A 12,028-nucleotide genomic window follows, 5' to 3' on the forward strand; every position below is an offset into this window, starting at 1 on the left:
CTCATTAAGTCCCTCATATTTCCCCCCTCTCCTCCAATCTCTATGCTTCACCTGAATCCTGTATCTGAAGATCAAACCTTCTGTTCAACTCTGGCCATTCCAAAAGGAACATTTGAAATTCCCCTGGTTCATTGAAAGTCCATCTCTTTCCCTGGAAGGGAACATTCAGCCTTGCTGGGTAGCTGATTCTTGGCTGCATTCTAAGCTCTTTTGCCTTCCGGTATATTATATTCCAAGCTCTATGAGCTTCCAATGTAGTTGCTGCTAAGTCCTGTATGATCTTGACTGCAGCTCCATGATATTTGAACTGTGTCCTTCTGGCTGCTTGTAATATTTTCTCTTTGACTTGGGAGTCCTGGAACTTGGCTATAATATTCCTAGGGGTTGGTTTTTTGGGATCTCTTTCTCGGGGGGGATCAGTGGATTCTGTCCATTTCTATTTTGCCCTCTGCTTCTAGAATATCAGGGCAATTTTCCCGTAGTAATTCTTTGAAACTGATGTCAAGGCTCTTTTCCTGATCATGACTTTCAGGTATTCCAATAATTTTCAAATTATCTTTCCTAAGTCTGTTTTCCATATCAGTTGTTTTTTCAATGAGATATTTCACATTTTCTTCTAATTTTTCATTTTTTTGGTTTTGAAGTATTGATTCCTGATTTCTGGTAAATTCATCAATCTCACTGAATTCTATTCTTTGTCTGAAGGATTTGTTCTCCTCAGAGAGTTTTCTTATCTCTTTTTCCATCTGGCCAATTTTGCTTTTTAAGGCATTCTTCTCCTCAATAACTTTTTGAACTGTTTTATCCATTTGACCTAAGCTGGTTTTTAGCATGCTATTTTATTCAGCATTTTGTTTGAATTTCCTTGACTAGGCTGCTGACTTCATTTTCATGTTTTTCCTGCATCTCTCTCCTTTCTTTTCCCAGTTTTTCTTCCAACTCCCTTATTTGATTTTCAAAGTTTTTTTTGAGCTCCGTCATAGCCTGAGCCCAATTTCTGTTTTTCTTGGAGTCTTTAGATGCAGGAGCTTGTGCTTCCTCATCTTCAGAATGAGTATTTTGATCCTTCTTGGGCTCATATGCAAAATATTTCTCAATGGTCTTCCTCTTGTTTGTCTGCTTGCCCATTTTCCCATCCTGGGCCTGGTTTTGGGGTGCTTCCTGAGCTTTTGGGACACTCCCACAAGGGTCTCAGTATGTGAGGCTCTGTCCTCTCTCCTGGTCTGTGAATGACCATAAGCGCCCCCCTCTGCCATGGGGCCGAGGTGGGGGGGGCCCTGCTGTTCTATGGGGGGGCCTAGACTGTGATCAGGATCTGAATGTGGTCAGAGCCCCAGAGTCCTGTTCCAGGGGCAGAGGACAGAGCTCAGCAGTCTCTCTCTCTCTTCACTCCCCTCCCTAAGTTCAACGGGCTCATGCCCTGGGGGCTCCTGCTTACAGGCTCCATTTGCTTCTGTTTCCAAAGACCATGATGCTCTCTGTGTGCCCTGAGGGCTGGACTCCACATGCTTGCTCTGGCAGAGGTCCCCCGTTGTTCCCCCACTTTGTGCTCAGTGCTCCCCAGGGTGCAGCTCAGGAGACTCCCCCGCTGCTCTGAGCTGTGGCTCCCAGCACCCTGGGGTTGCCTCTGGGAGGCTGAAGTTCTTTCGCTCTGGCAGGCCACCCCTCTGGCGGGCCACCCCTCCGACCCCTGGGGAGCAGAGCCTTTCTGCTCTTTTCCAGGTTACCTTGAGTAGGAGAACTGCCTCATTGGGTCCCTTTGTGGGTTCTGTCTCTCGAAAGTTTAGTTAGAGTCCTTAGTTTCAAGTTTTATCAGAGAGCGCCTAAGACTCCCTTCTTGTCCCCATCTTGGCTCCGCCCCTCCTATATCAATCTTCTTTCTAATGTGGCCTCTGCAGTTATTCCTCGACTTATGGAGTGAGAACCTGGGACAAGGTTTTCCAAGATTTTAAGTACTCTCTGATTCTGCTTTCAACTAAAAGCATAAATCATGCATCAATGTATTTGTGTATTTATTCAGTCAATACAAATGCCGTAGTTTAAAAAAAGGTGATAAAACATTTCAGCATAAACTGGGGACGTTTTCTTTCACAAATACAAACAATTTCAATGGCACGTACATACAAGCCCACAGGTGTCTTCAAATAATGATGCCCAATGGTCTTTCTGGCATAAAGTCTCTATTTGATATGTATTTTTTTCAGGTCTCTGGGCATAATATTTATAGACCATTATCCAATAGTAGCTTCACTGAGCTACAGATTCTATGGTCACTACTAGGTGGGACTCCATTGGGCACAAAAGAAATTAAGCATCTCACTATTTACTGATTCAGGCTTTAGCTGAAGTCCTCAGTTAAGATGCAATATCTTCTACATAAAAAGATGAAACATTACTACTCTTTTACCTTAAAACCCAGAGACTTTTTAAACAAATCTCTTTTTGGAAAATCAGTCTTTTTACTACCAGTCATCAGATTGGGAAAATAATCTTTTGATTTTTTTTCTCTCCAATAATGGGTCACTGAGAGGGATTGGCCAATTACATTTCTTCCATTTGGGAGGAAATTTTGTCCATTTCTCTGTCCCTTGGATAAAATGGGCATTTTCACAATACTCCTCAATCCAGGTAACAGCCTCTTTGAAAGACACTTTCAAAGTTAAGGATAAAGTTTACATTGAACTTTTGTTCCATGGTGACCAGGGGTATAGGTATTATTAACACCCTCAAACTGACTTAACATTAGAAATTCTTTATGCCGCCTTGATTGAATGAAGCAGGATTTTTTTGTGCCTAGCAGAAAATACAGAAAGGAATGAATTGATGTGTTCTGAAGAGCTTAGGATGCAACCCAGAATGATTTACCTTGAAAATCAGAATTTAACTATTAATGAAAAAAAATGGGTATTCATTTATAAGGATGCATTTTCAAGATTCTTTGAAAGAAAAGAGAATGCTTGCTTATTGAACTCTGATGACAGAAATGCAAGAGGTACAAACAAATGTGGCAAACAAAGGACAGGAACAGCAACAAAGTGACAGAAGAAGACCAAATAGAAGTTTCTTTCTAAATTTACACAAGAATACAAATATGAAGTCTGGTGGAAATAATAATGTAAAGGCAGGCTTGGAATTATAAGGACAGAATCTGACAGATACCTTGCCTACAAATGAATCATTTGGGAGGGGGGTGAGGGGGTATTGTGGAACCACGTTACAAAAAAAGAAGGTATACAAAAGGAGGAGAAAAACAGGAGAGAATGTGATGTTCCCAGGACAAATTGGGGGAGGGCTATCAGAGAAGGAAAGGTAAACCCCTTTGGTTTTAGGAAGAGCCTTCAAGGAAATATATGATGAAGAGGAAGGAAAAAATTGAAAGGAAATAGAGGAGAGAAGCAGGTTTTGCTTTGGGGGTGATAGGTTATCTCATTGAGGAATATTCCTCTGGGTAAGGAGGCATGTTCTGTGATGGGAAATGGGGGTTTTGTATTGGGTGTGAACTGGGCGATTTGGTGCTTGTGAAGTTCACTTCTTGTACATTAGGAAGAAGTTGGAACTCCTAAGGGCAACTGACACATGGGGAGTGGAAGGGCTTGAACTCAGGAAGAATATTTTGAAGCTAATGGGGGGAAAGAAGGTAACCAGGGAAAGGATAAAGAGCAATGGTGAATTGCCTAATCAGGCATATGTTTGAAGTGAGTTGACCTACCATGGGGTAGTGTCCTTTCTGATATCTGTTAGAATTGGCATTGTCCTGGGAATGAGATTCAATGGAAAAGGAAAATTTTGAGGGAAGTTCTGCAAGGTTATGGCAAAAATTGCTTAGAGGGGAGAGGTCAGAATGGATAGAACTTTCCTTAAGGAATACAGAAAGTAGAGTGAGACTAAAGAATCACTGGAATCATGAACCAGAGAAGATGGATAATAAAGAAAATGAAAGAATACTTTCTGAAAAGGGGTCAAAAATGAAAATCCAAGAACTATCAAATAAGCCTAGTTGAAAGGGAGTAAAGGAAGGGAGAATCTAAGGAAAAAGAATAACAAATAAAAAGGACAAATCTAGGGTGAGGGGAAGAGAGTTAGTGAAAATAGGGCCATCTCTAAAAAGATTCAGTTAAAGTAACTGAAAGAATATAGAACTTCGTATCAGAAAAAGGAAAATCATAACTTAAAAAAGCAATATTAGAAACAAATGAAGGAAAATATAAACCTAATCCAAAAAACTTTAAATGTTAATAGATTAAAGAATACAATAAAATGAAAAAGAGGAAGAAAACCCTATAATTTGTTGTTTACAAGAAATGTATTTAAATAACAAAGTGATACACAAATTTAAAACTTAGAGAATGGAAAAAAGTGCATCAAGTGAATTTTTTAAAAAGCAATACAATAATTGTGAAAAAGTAAAAGCAAGCTTTCAAGAAATAAAAAGGAAGAAATAAAGAACTTAAAGTATGCAGAAAAGAATCACAGAAAACAAACCAATGTAAAAAATTTATATAATAAGAATATAAATTCATAAAGGAAACATCTGAACTACAAGAAGACATAAATAGTAACATAATAGTGACAGGAGATTTCAACAATCCACTCTCAATTTTAGATAAGTCTGACAAAAAAGATAAATAAAGGGAAAATACAGAACTGAATAAATTGCTGGAGAAACAAGTTAAAAGATTCAGGGCATCTTCTGAGTGGGACCAAAAAAATAACATAGGTAGTCCTCAGCACTATATGGAATTTTTATGAGAATTGACTATGTAATAGGGCATGTAGATATTGCAAACAAATATAAAAAGGCAGAAAAAGTTAATACATACTTTTCAGACTTCAATGTAATGAAAATAGTAGCTGATTCAGGGACCACAAATAAAAGACACAGGTCCAAATAAAAATTTAACAATTAAATATGAAGTAATGAGTGGGTCAAAAAAGAAACTAGAGAAACTATAACTGTATAAAATGGGGGGGCAGTAGGTATTACCGTGGATAGAGAACCAGCCCTGTAATCAGGGATGAGTTCAAATCCAGCCTCAGACACTTAATACTTAGCTGTGTGGCCTTGGGCAAGTCACTTAACTCCATTGCATTGCCAAAAAATATTAAAAAACTATATAAAATAAAATCATTATGATGGGAAAAAAAGGCATGCCAAAATTTCTGAGATGCAGCTAAAACAGTCCTTGGGGACTGTTAGCATGTGTTAACCAAATGGGGGGGGAAGGATCCAAATTTGCATTTTAAAAATAAGGAACCCAGCAAATAAATAAACATATCTAAAATAAGGGCAAAAGAGGAATTACTAAAACTTGGAGGGGGGTAGATAAATTGGAAACAAAAAACAAATTATAAATAAAATTAAAAGATGATTCTTTGAAGGGACTAATACAATTGATAAACCTTTATCAAGCTAATGTTATTAAAAAGAAAAAGCAGAAAAACAAATCAATAAAATAACAAATAAAGTGAAATCACAATAAAACCAGAAAAAAGAATAATAGTACATATTTTGCATATTATATGCAAACAAAACTGAGAAGACAAAAAAAGGAATAGGGAAATATCTTCAAAAATGCAAAATACTCAGACCTTGAGAAAACTAGACAAAGATCTTACATTACGTAATTTCAGGAAGGGAAATAGATACAGCTAGAAAGGAATAACCAAAAAAAAACCTCCTGATTCTGACAGATTTTTATCAAACCTTTAAAGAACAATTGATATCCATATTTAATTAACTGTTCTCAGAAGATAAAAAAGTACTCTACTAGTATCTTTTTATGAGATAATTCTAACTCTGATACACTAAACCAGAGAAAGAAAAAGTAGAAGGAAAATCATAAGCCAAAATCATTAATGAATAATGACTCAAAAATTTTAAACCAAGTTCTGTCAAACACTATAGTGACTTATACAAGAAATCATTCATTATGACCAAGTGAGATTTATAACAGGGTTTCAAGGACAGTTCAATATCAGAAAAACAATCCAAATGATTAATCATTTTAAAAACCAAAACATCTAAACTACAGGGTCATCTAGATAGATACAGAAAAAACCCATGCATGACAAAACACAATATTTTTAAGCTAAAAAAAAAAAAATGACAAACCCTACAAAGTATAGGCATGAAAGGATTTTTTTAAATACTATATAAAGGATCCATCTAAATAAAGCCCAGGGGCAAGTATCATATGCAATGGGAGCATATTATAACTTTTCCCAATAAATGCAGAGATGAAGCAAAGATACTCACTGTCCCCACTATTATTTGATATGGTTCTGGAAACACAAGCAACAGCAATAATTCAAGGGGAAAAAATTGAAAGCATAAAGAAGGTAAAGGAAAAATAAAACTATCCCTATTTGCTGATATGATAGTATACTTTTAAAAATTCTATGGAGTATGGAATCCTAAGGAATAAAGCAAAGATACTAATTGAGATAATAACCTCAACAAAGTTGAAAATTACAAAATAAATCCTCACAAATCAAGAGTATTTCTATATAATAATAGCAAAATACAAGAAGTAAAACTAGAAAAGGAAATACCATTCCAAATAACTACAAAATACTTAAAACATCTGGGGAAACAATCACCCCTAAATGTAAAATATTTGTTATTGATTAAATTACAAAGTATTCCTTAAAGAAATAAAGAACAACTTAAATAATTAGAGGAATATTCAGTGTTCATAGTTAGGCCATATTTATATAATAAAAATGCTAATACTTACAAATTTAATTTAGACTTTTAACACTATGCCAATCAAATTTCTAATAGGATACCTTTGTGGAACTTAATGAGATAATAACAAAATTAATTTAGAAAAAGCTAATATTTAGAATATGAAAGAAAATGATCAAAAGAAGTAGAAATAAGGTGGAATAGCACTTTGAGAACTCAAACCATTTTGTTAAACATCAGTCATCAAAACCATCTGATAATAGATAGAGATAGAGTAAAGCAACAGACAAGACAAGAGAATTTGAAGCAATGAAGCTCAATAATCCTGTGTTTGATAAAGCATATATATATATATATATATATATATATATATATATATATATACATGTATATAAATATACATACATAAATATAACTAAATTATCTAGAGAAACATTTAATTTAATTAAAAAATGCTGGGAAAAATGGAAAGTAATCTAGCATAAATTAAGTTTAAACCAACACTTTGCACCATATTCCATAACATATGCTAAACAGATATACAATTTTAACAACAAAGATCATACAATTAAAAATGAGAAGAGAAGTAGATTACATATGATGAGTACATATATTCACAGATATGAGTAACATATATTCATTTTTAAATATTTTTCAATCACGTGCAAAGATAGCTTTCAAGATTCATTTTTTTGTAAGATTTTGAGTTCTACATTTTCTCTCTCCCTCCCTTCTTTTCCCCTTCCCCTTCATAGTAATTTGATATAGGTTATATATACATATATATATATATATATATATATATAAAACCTTGTTGAATATATTTCCATATTAATCATGTTGTGAAAGAAGACCCCAAACAAAAGAGGGGGAAAATTTTTTTTAATTTTAAAAAATGAAAATAGTATGCTTTGATCTGTATCCAGACTCCAAAGTTCTTTCTCTGGATGTGGGTAGCATTTTCCACCACAAATCTTTTAGAACTGTTTTTGATCATTATGCTGCTGACAAGAGTTAAGTTTATCATGATCATCACATGAAACAATGTTGTGATGGTATTTTTAATCAAACAAAAGACAGAAGAAATTATAAAAGATCAAATAGATAATTTTGGTTACATGAAACTAAAGAGTTTCTGCATAGACAAAATTATTTCACCTAAGATAGGAAAGGAAATGATCTAAAAGAAAAAAAATTCTTTATATAGAAGTTCTTAGACAAGGTTTTGTTATCTGAGATATTTGATAATTTAATAATAGCCATTATTGGGCCAATAGCCATTCCTCCAGTAGATAAGTGGTCAATGAATGTGAGTAGCCAGTTCTGAAAAGATTTGTAAAGCAATCACAATCACATGAAGGAATGCTCTAAATCACTTAATAGTAAGAGAAATGTAAGTCAAATGTGATTTCATCTCATATCATGCAAATTGAGGAAAAATTACTAAAGACAAAAGTCAACATTGGAGGAGTTGTGGAATGAGCAGCATACTAATTCTTTGGAGGTAGGAAGAAAAAATAATTATTTGAATCAATTGAGAAGATCCCAAGAAGGACAAAAGATATTTGGAAGGAATATCCCACATACCATCCCTTCAATTGTCCCCTAAATGTCCCCAGCATTGGAGTTCTTCTATTTCTTTGGAAGAACTGAGACATGAGATATACAAGAATTCCCAATTGAACCAGAGGAAGTCTGAAATGGTTTCAGAAGGGGAACCCAGAAGAACCTGTGTTCCAGCTCCATTAACATTCTTTAATCTGCCACAATCTCATCTCCACAATAGTCAGTGAAGAGTAAAATACAATAATTAGAATTGTAGCCCAGTCAACAAATACTCAACTTCTTGGACTAGTCCCAAACAGAGGCTGGAACTACTGCCTAAAATGCTTCCAATCTTTTCTCTCCTTATTCATATTTCCACAATTCTTCAAGTTTCTAAGTCCTATTCTTATGTTCCCATGTCCCCAGAGTGATTTTTCCTATGGAGACACTATGGTGATGGAAAATGTATTGGGAAACCTAACTTTTATCCTACCTCTGCCACTAGCAAGATATAATTCCTAGTTAAATCACATAAATGTCTTTCATTATTGCTTTCTTCTCTAAAAAATCAAGACTATACAATAGGATCTCTGTCCCTTTACAGTTTGAGGATTCTATGACTATGATTTTATAACCCTTTTATCACCTGAGGTATTCCATATGCTGTCTTCCTAACTAGAATGGAAGCTTTTTAAGGGCATATCTTTTACACAATTTGTTGTTGTTTGACCTTCTTTCTAGAAGAAAAACCATCAAGGAGGTGATGCCATGACAAGTACATGAATTGAATTTGAGTGAAGAGGAGCTGTGCTAAATCTCCAGTCTCACTTTCTCCTTCGGAGCCATCTGGGTCCAGTGGCCAGATATGCATCAGGTCAACTGGAGATAGCCTGGATGCAAGACAATCAGGGTTAAATGACTTGCCCAAGGTCACACAGCTAGTAAATGTCAAGTATGTCAGGTTGGATTTGAACTCAGATTTTCCTGATTTCAAGGTCAGTGCTTTAAAGTCTGTACCACCTAGCCCGCCCACATGGAAATTAGGACAGTGCTGAGCACACAAGAAAGGGTCACTAAATTCTTGCTAATGAATTTAACTGAATATCTGTCAATTTTCATCTATTTTAGGAGAGTTGGATTGCCCCAGAAGACAGCCTATGAGTTCAATATATGAGAGGAGAGCATAAAAAAGAACCAGTGACCAAACAATTTGATTGTGTTTCCTGCTCCTGCCCTCTTCCCCCTGCACCAACAAGAACCCTTGGGAGGTAATTCAGTATCAGTCATGCTCAAATTGTCTACTCCACCCTCTAGTCACTGTATCAGTAAACTGCACTGATTTATCTTCCAGAAACCAGACAAAGCATAAGATGATCAAACTGTTCCTGCTGAGTCTCCTCTGCTTCTTAAGGGGTGAGTTTTAGCATAATGGGTTGGGGATGCTACAGGCCTAGGCTTATAATTTCAGATTAGAGATAACAAAATAGAAAATACTTCACCTTTTTTCTTCAGAACCCTTCCCTTTCCCTGGGGACATCAGGCTTCTTCCCTCAGTTCTAACCAGGTCATTATCCCTATTGTAGATTGAGACTAGCAAAAAAGGGGGGCAGCTAGGTGGCACAGTGGGAAAAAAAGGGAGGAGGGGGGTTTTGGGAGTGAGTGATCTGAGGAAGATAATGTAATTCATCCTGTGTCACCTTTAAGATGGCGATGCAGTTTTCCTTCGCTTTTGGGAAAAGAAAGAAATACAGTGTGCTGTCTGCAAAATGTTTAACCACAACATCTGTCTGAAGGGTGAGGATATCTGTACTACAAAATCGAGCAAAGGATGCAAAAGTCAGTTATACTATATATTCAATCATGAAACCGGTAAGGAAGCCAATGTACCAGCCTCTGCTGCCCCTGATACCCTAACCAGAACTATTTCTCTGGGGGGTGGGGGGTGGGAAGGGTCCTCATGTGTGAGTTAGCTCCAAAGGCTTTTGGCTATCATGGGGGTGGAAAAGTTCTTATCTAGGGATGAGAAGAGTTATAACAGTTTACCTTTATATAGCATTTTGGGACCCCTCATATCAATACTGGAAGGTAGGTATTATTATCCTCATTTTATAGATAAGGAAACTAAGGCTCAAAAAGAATAGTCCATGTCAGAACAAGGAACTGAATCCAAGTTTTCTGCATTCCAGTCCATTGATATTTCCATTGAGCCACACTAACAGGGAGGGACCATAGGGATCTAGACTTCCTACCCCTGGTAAAATTGACTGGGGAATGGAGAGGGAGGAAAGAACAAGATGTAGCTGGAATCACTTCTACCTATGTCCATAGGCTTCAAGCATAAAGAACCATATAATAGAATTGAATTTTCCCCTCCCCAGTTTATGAATGAGAAGCTTCTTCAAAGATAAATACTTCTCTTTTCCTAGGATGGAGCTATACTTATGCTCAACTGGGATGTTCTGAAAGGTGTTCACGCCCTGTAATTCACTCACCTTTTAAGTATGAGCTGATCTTCTGCTGTGGAACACATATGTGCAACAAAAAAATTGCATGTATTCAGTTAGAACAAATAGATTAGGAGGTGGGGTGCTCCTTGATCCATCTCCCTGTTTCACCATCATCCACATATGCTTCCTCATCTTCCCCATTGCATGAACCTCCCTGGCTGTTCCTATTCTGTTCCCTCTTGGGTCTATGACTGGCTGTGTGATTCGAAGTCAGAGACACCCAGCCTAGGCTAACGGGAAGAGCATAGGTTCCACTGTGAAACTTGTCTGAAGTTTGTGAAACTTGCTTATGTGTTACCCTTGCCCTTAATTTCCAAGTAAAATTTTCTTTAAGCCTACCTTGATTTCATTCAATTCTCTATACATTTTAGAAATGAGACCTTTATCAGAAAACCTAGCTATGAAAATTGTTTCCCCAGTTTTCTATTTTCCTGCTAATCTTGGTTTTATTAAGGCAAAATTTTTTAATTTAATATAGTCAAAATCATCCATTTTGCAATTTACAATGTACTCTATTTCTTGTTTGATCAGGAGACAGTTTCCATTTAAAGAGCTCAGTCTGACTTAGGTTGGAAATTGCTTGCATCTCTTTTCCTAATTTCCATTTGCTAACTTCTACCCAGTCAATCACTCTTCCAAACAACTACCAAAGATTGAACTCTGGGATTCTCTAGTTTCTCAATCTCAATTTTGATCTCTCATCTCTTAAGTGGGGGGAAAGGAGGAAAATAAAGCCAAAAGGTTATCATTATTCACCTGACTTCCCTATATCTAATACCTAATGAGCCCCACAACAAGAGAGCTCTCTATCCCTGGATCTTCTGAAGGGAGAGAGAGAGAGAGAGGAGAGAGAGGGAGAGAGAGAGAGAGAGAGAGAGAGAGAGAGAGAGAGAGAGAGAGAGAGAGAGAGAGGGAGAGAGAGAGAGAGAGGAGAGAGAGAGAGAGAGAGAGAATATATATATATATATATATACATATATATATTACAAAGTTATAAAAAAGGGAGGGGGCAGCTAGGTGGCACAGTGGATAGATTACTGCCCTGGAGTCAGGAGGACCTGAGTTTAAATATCAGCTCAGACACTTAATAATTATCTAGCTGTGTAACCTTGGGCAAGTCACTTAACCCCCATTGCCTTGGAAAAAAAAAAGTTATTAAAAAACCCAAAGAGATCTTGTTGATATGGTTCATATCAATTTATATTTATAGAATTAGGAATTAAAATTGGTTAATTTGAAATATTATTTATTCACTCAAAATAATAGTCCATTATTTGAAAACATAAAT

General features: G+C 36.3%; 1 protein-coding gene across 1 annotated transcript in view; it reads left to right on the forward strand.

Moving 5' to 3' along the window:
* The window catches only part of LOC141506593 (mitochondrial intermediate peptidase-like), a 134,720-nt gene that overhangs the window by 41,943 nt on the left and 80,749 nt on the right, over nucleotides 1-12,028 (forward strand).

Source organism: Macrotis lagotis, chromosome 1 (genome assembly GCF_037893015.1).
Source record: "Macrotis lagotis isolate mMagLag1 chromosome 1, bilby.v1.9.chrom.fasta, whole genome shotgun sequence".
Classification (NCBI taxonomy): domain Eukaryota; kingdom Metazoa; phylum Chordata; class Mammalia; order Peramelemorphia; family Peramelidae; genus Macrotis; species Macrotis lagotis.